Source organism: Acomys minous (genome assembly GCF_964271855.1).
Source record: "Acomys minous genome assembly, chromosome: 10".
Lineage (NCBI taxonomy): Eukaryota > Metazoa > Chordata > Mammalia > Rodentia > Muridae > Acomys > Acomys minous.
Window position 1 is genome coordinate 118,434,719 of NC_140491.1, and position 9,957 is coordinate 118,444,675.

General features: G+C 42.7%; 1 long non-coding RNA gene across 1 annotated transcript; it reads left to right on the plus strand.

Moving 5' to 3' along the window:
* The first annotated feature begins 7,084 nt into the window (after positions 1-7,084).
* LOC311607008 lies at positions 7,085-9,735 on the plus strand. The gene is made up of 3 exons (XR_014782497.1): positions 7,085-8,120; positions 8,650-8,734; positions 8,838-9,735. It is a non-coding gene; the product is annotated as an uncharacterized lncRNA (long non-coding RNA).
* Positions 9,736-9,957: the final 222 nt, after the last annotated feature.

The window sequence follows — 9,957 nt, forward strand, 5'->3', positions numbered from 1 at the left end:
GACACACAGCTTTTTCTTGTCCTCAACTGTACCCCTCAAGGATTTCCTGGAGATTTGCCAGAAGCAAAGCTCACTTCTTTGACTTTCTTTGCTTTTCAAGCTTTTGCATTTTCATTAAGGCTCTGAGGAAAAGGTAGGCACTGGGGACTGGCTCTGACTGATCACACATTCTTATATGCTTGTGGTTAAGCCATGAAGTTCTGCCCTGGTTATTGATAGTTTCAGCTTTTGAAGTTCAAAAGCTTTTAATCACAGAGGTTTTATCTATGCCTTCAGTTTCCAAAACATACTTGAAACCTCAAAGGCCAGGCACTGACATTTTTGGTATCTGCTCTATGCTACAACTGTACCCTAGGGTCTGTCACCAAGAGGTCATGTTTTCATGAGGGAGGAATGGTGAGAAAAAAAAAATTCTGGGATAAAAGTTAAGTACCCACTCTGCATAATTGTAAAGATCCAGGCACTCGCTCAATCGCTGCACCTTACTTTTGAGCCACAAGCTCTGACACACGACCTTTTGTGCGTGGATCCAGGGTAAGTTGTTTTTCTCTATAATTGGAAACAGTTCTCAGACTCACTTAAACCCAGAAAGGATCAAATTTACTGTTTTGGCATAGTAAATATCTCAGTTGTAAAATCATTAACATCAGCACTTTATTTTTCCATTTTCCACTAACTTTTATAAATAAGAGCAAGTATGCTAAAAAAAAAAAAAACCCCAAGTAATTTCAAAACATTACCATATTTATACAGCAGAGCTGCTTGAAGACAGCTATGGGCTGGCAGGTGGTATGCCATAAGGTAACTTGATACAGCTGTTTGTTTATTGATATGGGAAAAGTCAAAATTCGACGCAGAAGAGAAGTCTAGAAGTGTTTGACGCAAACATGGTGCAGAGTGCTGCAAGCCTGTAGATCTAGCACTCGGGAAGTAAAGGCAGGAGGGTGAGATTGTCCCAGGATATCCCAGGATATCCTTGGCTAAGTGCAAAGCCAGCAAGGACTACACAAGATCCTGCATCGAAAGAAAAGGGAGGGAAGGCGGGCAGAGAGGCTGGTGTAAAGCTGAAAAAAAGCCAGTTACAAGCATGTTAAGTGCATTAGCTGCATGTTGACTCATTAATTTTTTTCACTTCTCACTCATCTTAGTATTTCCTTTTTTTAAATGTACATTGATGTTTTGACTACATGTATGTCTGTGTGAGGGTGTCAGGTCCCTTGGAACAGGAGTCACAAACATGTGAGCTGCCACGTGGGTGCTGGGCATTGAACCTGGGTCCTCTGGAAGAACAGCCAGTGCTCTTAGCCACGGAGCCATCTCTCCAGTGCATTAGTATTTCTTAAATATGAATGTAACATTCTTTTGAAATTTATTTGTATGTGTTTGCCTGCATGGATGTATGTGTGTACCTCATGCATGCAATGTCCACAGAAGCCAGAAAAGGGCTTCAGATCTGCTTGAACTGGAGTTGAAGATGGTTGTGAGTCACTATATGGGTGTTGGGAACTCAGCTTAGGTTCTCTGAAAAAGCAGCAAACATTTCTAGCTACTAATCTATTTATCTATTTTATTCATCAGTCAAGTCCCAAAATATTTTAATTTTGAGGAAATCCAATTTATTTATTCTTTTTAAAAAAAAAAATTTATTTACTATGTTCACCGTGCTCTGACTACATGTATGCCTGCACACCAGAAGAGGGGACCAGATGTCATTATAGATGGTTATGGGCCATCATCTGTTTGCTGGGCCTCTGGAAGAGCCTCTGAGCCTCGTAACCTCTGAGCCATCTCTCCAGACCCATTTATTTATTCTTATGGGCTAAATTTCTGTTCTCCTCCTGCTGAACTGAAGAACAATCAGGAAATGGGACCTCACAAAGCTAAAAAGCTTCTTTAATGGCAAAGGGCACCATCATTCAGGCAAGGCAGAAGACTGCAAAATGGAAAAAGATATTTACCAATTAAACAGCTGATGGAGGCCTAGTATCTAAACTATAGCAAGACCTTAAAAAACAAAACAAAAAAACCCCAACAACAACAAACAAAAAACAAAGCTAGACAGCAGGAAAATAATCCAACTTAAAAGTGGGGTACAGGGGCTGGAGAGATGGCTCAGAGGTTAAGAGCATTGACTGCTCTTCTGGAGGTCCTGAGTTCAATTCCCAGCAGCCGCATAGTGGCCCACAAGCATCTATAATGTGGTCTAATGCCTTCTTCTGGCCTGCAGGTGTACATGTAGGAAGAACATTGTATATATAATAATAAACAAATAAATGAATAAATAAATAGATAGATCTTTTTTAAAAGTAGGGGACAGGCCGGGTGTGGTGGCACATGTCTTAAGTCCCAGCACTCTGGAGGGAGAGGTATGCTGATCTCTGTGAGTTCGAGGCCAGCCTGGTCTACAAGGAGAGTTCCAGGACAGCCAAGGCTACACAGAGAGAAACCCTGTCTTGAAAAACAAAACAAAACAACAACAACAAATGGGGTACAGAACTAAGCAGAGAGTTCTCAAAAGATAAAACACAAATAGCTAAGAAATTAAAACTGCTTTGAGATTTCATTCTTATACCAATAAAAATGAAGGGTGTGGGGGAAGCAAATCACTCAGTCATCACTGCTGGCACTGCACACTTGTACAAACACCATCAAAATCACTGTGGCTGGACCGCGGGAAGCTGGGACTAGATCTACCTAAAGATCCATCAGTAACCACTCCTGGGCATATACCCAAAAGATTGGCTCAACCATGTTCATTGCTGCTCTATTCATAATAGCCAGAAATTGGAAATAGGTTAGATGTCCACCAACCAATGAACAGAAAATGAAAATGCACTTACACAATGGAATATTATTCAGTTGTTTGGTTTTTTTTTTTTTTAAAGAAATTTGCAGGTAAATGAATGAAGCTAGAAAAGAAAATCATCCTGAGCGAAGAAACCCAAACCTAAAAAGACAAATATTGTATGTTTCCTCTCATATGTGGGTTATGGTTCTGTATTCCACTCCATCCTGCAGGGTGTCCAGGCGCCACTGCACACCAGGCTGGGGATCATGGTCCAGCTGGAAGTGCAGGGGTAGGGATGGGGTAAGGGTGAAGGGTGGGGAGACCTTCTCCCCGTTTTTTAGTGAGACAGTTCCTTCAGGCGATTATAGGCCTTTGGCACGAGGGACAAGAAGAAAAAGGAGAGGAGGAGTCCAATGACCAACACAGGGAGTGCTGTGGTCAGGGATAGGTCAGCAGCAGGCGGCAGGCAGCAAGCTCAGGCGCCAAGGCCAGTCAGGATAAAGAAGCCCATCTGTCCGTTTGTCTGGTAGGTGCAAGAATCTAACTGTGAATGTCTGGAGACAGCAAGCCTTCTCAGAAACAGCTCTCCAAGTGTTACAGCCCAGTGAAACAGCAACTCTTAGCGGATCTTAAGTGAAACAGCTTGTGCCAGTTTATTCCAGGTGGGTAAGGACTGTGTAAACCATGGGGAGAGGTCAGGGATCCCAAGATGTGTGCGTATCATTGTTTGGGGCTGGAATGCTGGCGATGCGGTTTGCATCCAGGTGCCATGCTAGGTGACTACCTATGACTGATTACCATGCCCCAGGGCGTGCAGGCACAGAAGCAGGAAAGGAGTGGACCTACTCATACCTCTCTCAAGCTTGAGATTATCGGCGTTTGGACACATCTCTGACCTCACTCCAGCTCCATGCCTGTTTTTGCTGGTCACCCAGCTTAAGTGCCCGACAGTGGAAGTTAGCTTTTAAGCCTTTGATAGGCATTTGACAATGCATATAACCACAGAAGTTAGGTATTGTAGAAGTAACTTTTATTCTCCTGGCTCAATTGTTATCTGGGAGTTTTACAGCCTCCTTCTGCTAACCTAGGCCCAGTCCTGGAAGCTTCTGGCCTCTACAATCTCACCTAGGCCTAGAATGTTTTCAGCTTCCAAGACTTACTGCTTAGTAAAGTCACCCTTACTTGTTCTTTCAGAGCTCTGGGCTGGCTGGTTCAACTCGACTGTTCTGGCTCAAACTACTTCTCCCAGTTGACATATTTAATCTGGCTTCTCTCTGGACCCAGAATTGCTTGGCTTGACCTCAAACTAACTCAGCAATCTGCTCTAATCTCCTGACTCCTTCTCATTTTCTGGCTTGTTCCATCTCTATCTGAGTTCTCTCTGCAACTCATCTCTCTGTTACTGTCCTGGTAAAATTGCCTCTTAAGTAGCTTCCCTTTCCTCTGTCTTCCTGTGAGAGTTGGGCGTATCCTATTCTGTCAAATCTTCTCTGACTCGTCACCTTTCCTGCCACTCAATTAGACATCACTTTCAAACATGGGCGCTTCCTTCTACAAACTAACATAACCTTCATTTGGGATTAAAGGCTTGTACCACCATATCTGGACCTAAGCTTTTCATTTTTTTTCAGCTTTTCTTTACATGATACTTGCTCTATACCAAGCTGGCCTTGAACTCAGATCTGTTGGCCTCTGTCTCCTGGATTAAAGGTGTGTTTGTATTCCAGCCAGATCACACAGACCTAGATCTTTGAATGTGATCTCCTGCCAGCCGGGTCACATAGACCTAGCAGGTCTTTGGATGTGATGACTTGCCAGAACAGCCACGTTCTGAATCAGCGCTCCTCTACAAGGCAGAGAGCAAGGAAGTAGGCGGGGAGACCCCCCCAAGGAGAGAGAATACAGCTATGGAGAGAAGGGGAAAGACTAGACCAGGTTACATGGAGAAGGGCAAAGAAGAGCATGAGGGGAGGGCAGCTAACACTGAGGGCCATTTGAGGTTTATATGGAGACCTACTACACTAGAAACTTCCTAAAAATATACATACATATATGAAAGAAATCTAACTAAAGTCACCAAATAACAGGGAAGATGATGCTGCAACCACCACTAAGTGAAACCTCCAGTGCTAGAAATAAATAGGCCATATGTAGTTGAGCAGTTGGCCAAAGAGACCCCATGGAAACACCCCAAAATCCCAGGATATTACCAGGATTACTAGTTGCTCTTCAAAAACAGAAGGTAAGGCTCAACGTTGAAGATAACATTTACATATCTCACTGAACACAGAGGAGTCAAGCTGGTGCTTAACTAGAGGCTTCACCCCAACTAGCATTCATGACGCTGGAAGGTACTTTGCATGCTACCAGAGGAGAAAGATAACTATCAACCCCACTACAAACCCTGCACCATACAAAAGTGACCTGCCTGCAAGAAATGCTGGTGAGGGAATGGCATAAGCATTGTGGGGAGTATACAAACACTATCTGACTGGATTTAAGGCCCACTCCACTAGATGGAACCCATGCCTAAGACTGTCCCAATAGCTAAGAACCCGAGACTGGGTAGGCCATGGGCCTAGAGGTAAAACCACTGTTTTGCTAAAGGACTATAGCAATAAAATTACCTCTAATGATATTCACAATACCCACAGATACAAGTGCCTTACTCAGCCATCATGCGAGAAGCATCTTCTTGCAGTAGATGCGAGCACAGTGACTCACAGCTGGACAACTCGCCGAGTGAGACTTTGGAGCTCTCAATCCTGAATTATCTTCGATAAGCCCCTCCTCTCAAGGAATATGTGAAAGAGGAGGCAGAAAGATTCTAAGAGCCGTAGGGAACGGATGACTCCAAGGAACCTGTCTTCCAGACACAACAGGACTGATGCACGACGTATGACCTCACGGAGACTGTACCTCCAGGGCCTGCACAAGTTCAAGATAAATGAGAGGCCAGTGATGAGAGACAAAAGTAGAGATGGGTTCCCACCGCTGATAAAGAAGCTATCTACCATTGATACTAACAATGAAGATTTTTATTTCCTCCAGTGGAGTTTCACTGAGTATATTAACCACACTTCAGGGTAGGCTCCATGCCCAGCAGCAGTTGGCCAACACAAAACGAACTCAACGGAATTGTCATAATCTTCGTCATCTCGCTTTGTTTGGGCTTTTTTGTTTTTGTTTTGCTGTGGTTTTTGGTTTTGGTCTTATTGGTCTTTTGAGGCTTTTTTGTTGTTTGTTTTTGTCCTGTTTTGTTTTGGAGACAGGGCTTCTCTGTGTAGCCTTGGCTGTCCTGGAGGACTTGATTTGTTGACTGACCAGGCTAGCCTAGAACTCACAAAGATGTGAGTCCTCTCCTTCCCACAGTGCTGGGATTACAGGTGTGTGCCACGACACCTGGCTTGGTCTTTTGTTCTTATATCTTGGTTTCTTTTATGTTTTTGTGAGTTTGTGTGCTTTTCCTTTTTATTTTTGAGTCTTGTTTGTTTGGGTTTTTGTTGTTGTTTTGGTTTGATTTGGTTTTTTTTTTTGAGACAGGGTTTTCCTGTGTAACAGCCCTGGCTGTCCTAGACTCACTCTGTAGACCAGTCTGGCCTCTAACTCACAGATATCCACCTGCCTCTGCCTCCTGAGTGCTGGGATAACTAGCGTGCACCACCATGCCTGGCCTGGCTTGTTTTTTTAAAGAGAGAAAGGGCAAGGAATTGGGTGAGTTGAGTGGAAAGACAACAGCAACAATCTTAGCAATGATGGGATCAGAGAGAAACTAACAGTAACCAAAGCAGTCAAGGACAGGGAGCAAATCGCATGAGAATTTAGAAGATTGATGACAAACTGATTTTGGTACAGAGTCCAAAATCCAGTCATAATAATCACTCAAGCCTGAATGGTCTCTGAGAAAATGTGGCCCAGGGTAGAGTTGTACTGCCAGAAAAAACAAACCAGACTCCTTCAGAGGAAAGGCATTCTGCTCGCCTTCCACCCCTCCTCACGATGTCTTGTTTTTTGTGAACCCCTTTAGAGCATTTTTAACATGTACTGCGACTTGTAAACATTGTTAAGACAGAGATTTCTATTGATATAAGCTTCCTGGAACACAGTTTGGTAATACTTAAGCAGAGCTTTAAAAATATTCTACAATTTTTGACTCAATTCCTCTTTTAAGAAAACAATCCAGAAAACAAAGACTTAGACAGAAATAAGTTTATTGTAGTATATTTATAATATTATACATAGTTATAATACTTAAGTATCCAACAACTGGACAAAAATTAAATAATTAATGGTATATTAATGAAAGTAGTTGGTTTTGCAGAATTATCTTGAAACAAGTTTGAAACAATACTGAACGGGAAAAGCAGGTAATTGTATCACCTGTATTGCATGAGCTTTATTTTATTATTTTTAAACGGATGAAAAACAGGTAAAAGGATATCAAAATGTCAATAATGGTTGTCTCTGGATGGAGAAACTGAAGATTGTAAGTACTTACCCTCTGCTAAAACAAAACAAAACAAAACAAACAAACAAACAAAAACAACCACCTGTTAATACTCTTTAAATTGCCTTCAATTATATTTTTCAAATTGTACAGCCAATAAAAGGAAAACACTAAAAGACAGTTATCCAGTATAACTTTCTCTGCTGTTATCAGTTTTTAACCTCAAAATAAGTAGCATGGCCATTTAGGATATAGGCAAACAGCAAAGTAAAGCTCCTTTCTTTGAGACCAGGCCCCATGTAGCCTAGTTTGGCATCAAACTCACTGTGTAGCCAAGGGTGAGTAGCGATCTTCCTGACTCCTCGTCCCAAGTCCTGGGATTACAGGAGTATGCCACCACATCCGGTTTCTGTAAGATCTTATTGTTCTCCTCTGAGTCCATTCACTAGGTCCTCTAAATGAATTGCTGGCTACAACACAGGAGTTATACAAATGAGTGAAAAGTGCGAAAGCACAGGGCATCCTGCTTGGGTGGGCACCAGTTAGGATGGGAGCAAGATGAGTTCAGACAGTCCATGAGGAACAGAGAGGGCTGAAGTGGAGCAAGGCAGAGCGGGGCTTAGCTCTCCCAACTCCAAACTCTGCACCCAGAAGCACTGTCAGATGCCAAGGCTTCAGCAGGAAGAGTCGTCATACCCAGGCCTTAAAGGAGAGTGGTTGTTCTCTTTGGAAGAGGACCAAAACACCACAGTAACCCCCGCAGCTCGGGTTAAGTAGCTGGGAAGGGAAGACAAGACAGACCACAAAGACAAGCTGAGTCTTAGAGAATGACACTGTGCTGTGCTTGAGGATTATCATTTAAACTGCTGCTTCTACCACCAGAAGGTATGCTCTAACCAATCTGGAGTAAGACCGAGAGTACAGCTCCCCTCTCTCCCCAACCCACAGAAGTAGGAGGGGAGTAGTGGGTAGGTCTGATAAAAACATATTGTAGAACAGTCTCAGAAGATTTAAACTCTCAAATTGTAGGTGAAACACTGTGTGTCTGTGTTTTTATGGAGAAGTCCCGTTAATTACCATCAATCATATTCTCAAGGAGTTCCATAACACGAAAATGCTAAGAACTGTCTTAATAGGCTCAAAAATTCAGGACTGGGGGACTGGAGGGACAAGGGAAAGGTCAAAACACACACCCCACAGTTATGAGGCAGAGTGGAGCAGAAGCCAATGGACTGACTCAGGAGGATATACCTAAAAGGTTTTTTGCTGACAAGCCTACAATGTTGACAGCTTATTCTCAGTAGACACAGGCAGCTTGTAGCATGGGTGTGTATCTGTGCACTATAAGAAAGGCATAGAGATCAAAGAGACCTTAGTGCTAGGAGATATTAACAAGTCCATGGCTTTTCCCAAGATGGAAACAGTTCAAGTTTGAAGAAAAGAAAGAAAGGATGGTCAACTGCTGGAGTCCTGTAGTCTGGAATTTAAACCCCGATAAGGTACCCTGGGTTGGGGAAGAGGGAAAAGGGTGAGGTGGTAAATGTGACCAAGGTACACTGTGTACAAGTGTGGAAACTGTCAATGGATAACTTTTTTTTAAAGGTACAGTGCTAAGTGTGGATAAGAAGCAGTCATGGCTACAAGAGGAGTAATCGTGGCAGAAGAGGTTGCTGCGAACACACTAATCTGGCATCACTTCCTACCCTCTAACCTGATCAGTCCTGGTGTACAGAAATCCATCTTCAAGACACCGAGACACAGAAAAGGACTGTGAACCCAGGCGCTCCCTGAGGAGCCGGAGGGAGCTGGGCTGCAGCCCACGGCACACAGCTGCTGGGGGGCACTGGCTTTGGGGTTCTGAGACATGAGCACATTTTCAAGCTTCCCTCTGTTCTTCCTAGACAAAATTACAAATTTACCTCCTGGGCCAAATCTTGATTAGCTAACTTCTCCCTCAAAACAAACCTCTCATTCATTTGTAATACTGTGTTAGCCTTGTGGCCAATTTCCCTACTTTGTCTACTATCTATTATAATTTTTGGCACTATATAGCCCAAGTAACAGCCTTTAAAATATCCAAATGAGCCAATGGTCATAAACAAAATTTTTAAATCATTTTTAGTCATGCTTATAAGTGAAATTTTACCAACAAACCAAGTTTAACAAAATGTAGAAGCAGGGCTGATCTTGTTAAAATGTGAGAGGGAGTCTCCTCGGCTCAGTTTCTCTCTTCCAGAATTCCCTATCCCAGATCCTCAGTCCCATGGAAATTTGAAACCTAACCTCTGCCGGCACCTGGCAGGAGAAGAAACTCACAACCAAAACCCACCTCTACCTCTACTGCTGCTGCCCCTGTCTTGACTCTGTTTCCTGATATTTGCTTCATAGTCCTATACCTCAGGTTCATAGAGGTACTAATAGTCAAATTCATATGTTGTTATTATTGCAGGGAATCTCAAATGCACATAAAAAGCAAATAAAATACTATATATTAAAAAAATCCTCCACATGTCTACAACAACGCTAATGATTAGCTCATAGCCCATCACATTTCATTTACACCCTCTCCAGTCCTCCATCACAGTACTTACAAGCATATTTCTCTATCATGGCTTTCCAATCATGAACATTTCAATAATAATAGTATATGTTAGAGAGAAAGCATGTTAAGCATACTTTATTGTGAAAAGTAATATCCAGAAAAATAGGTAAGCCATTGCTT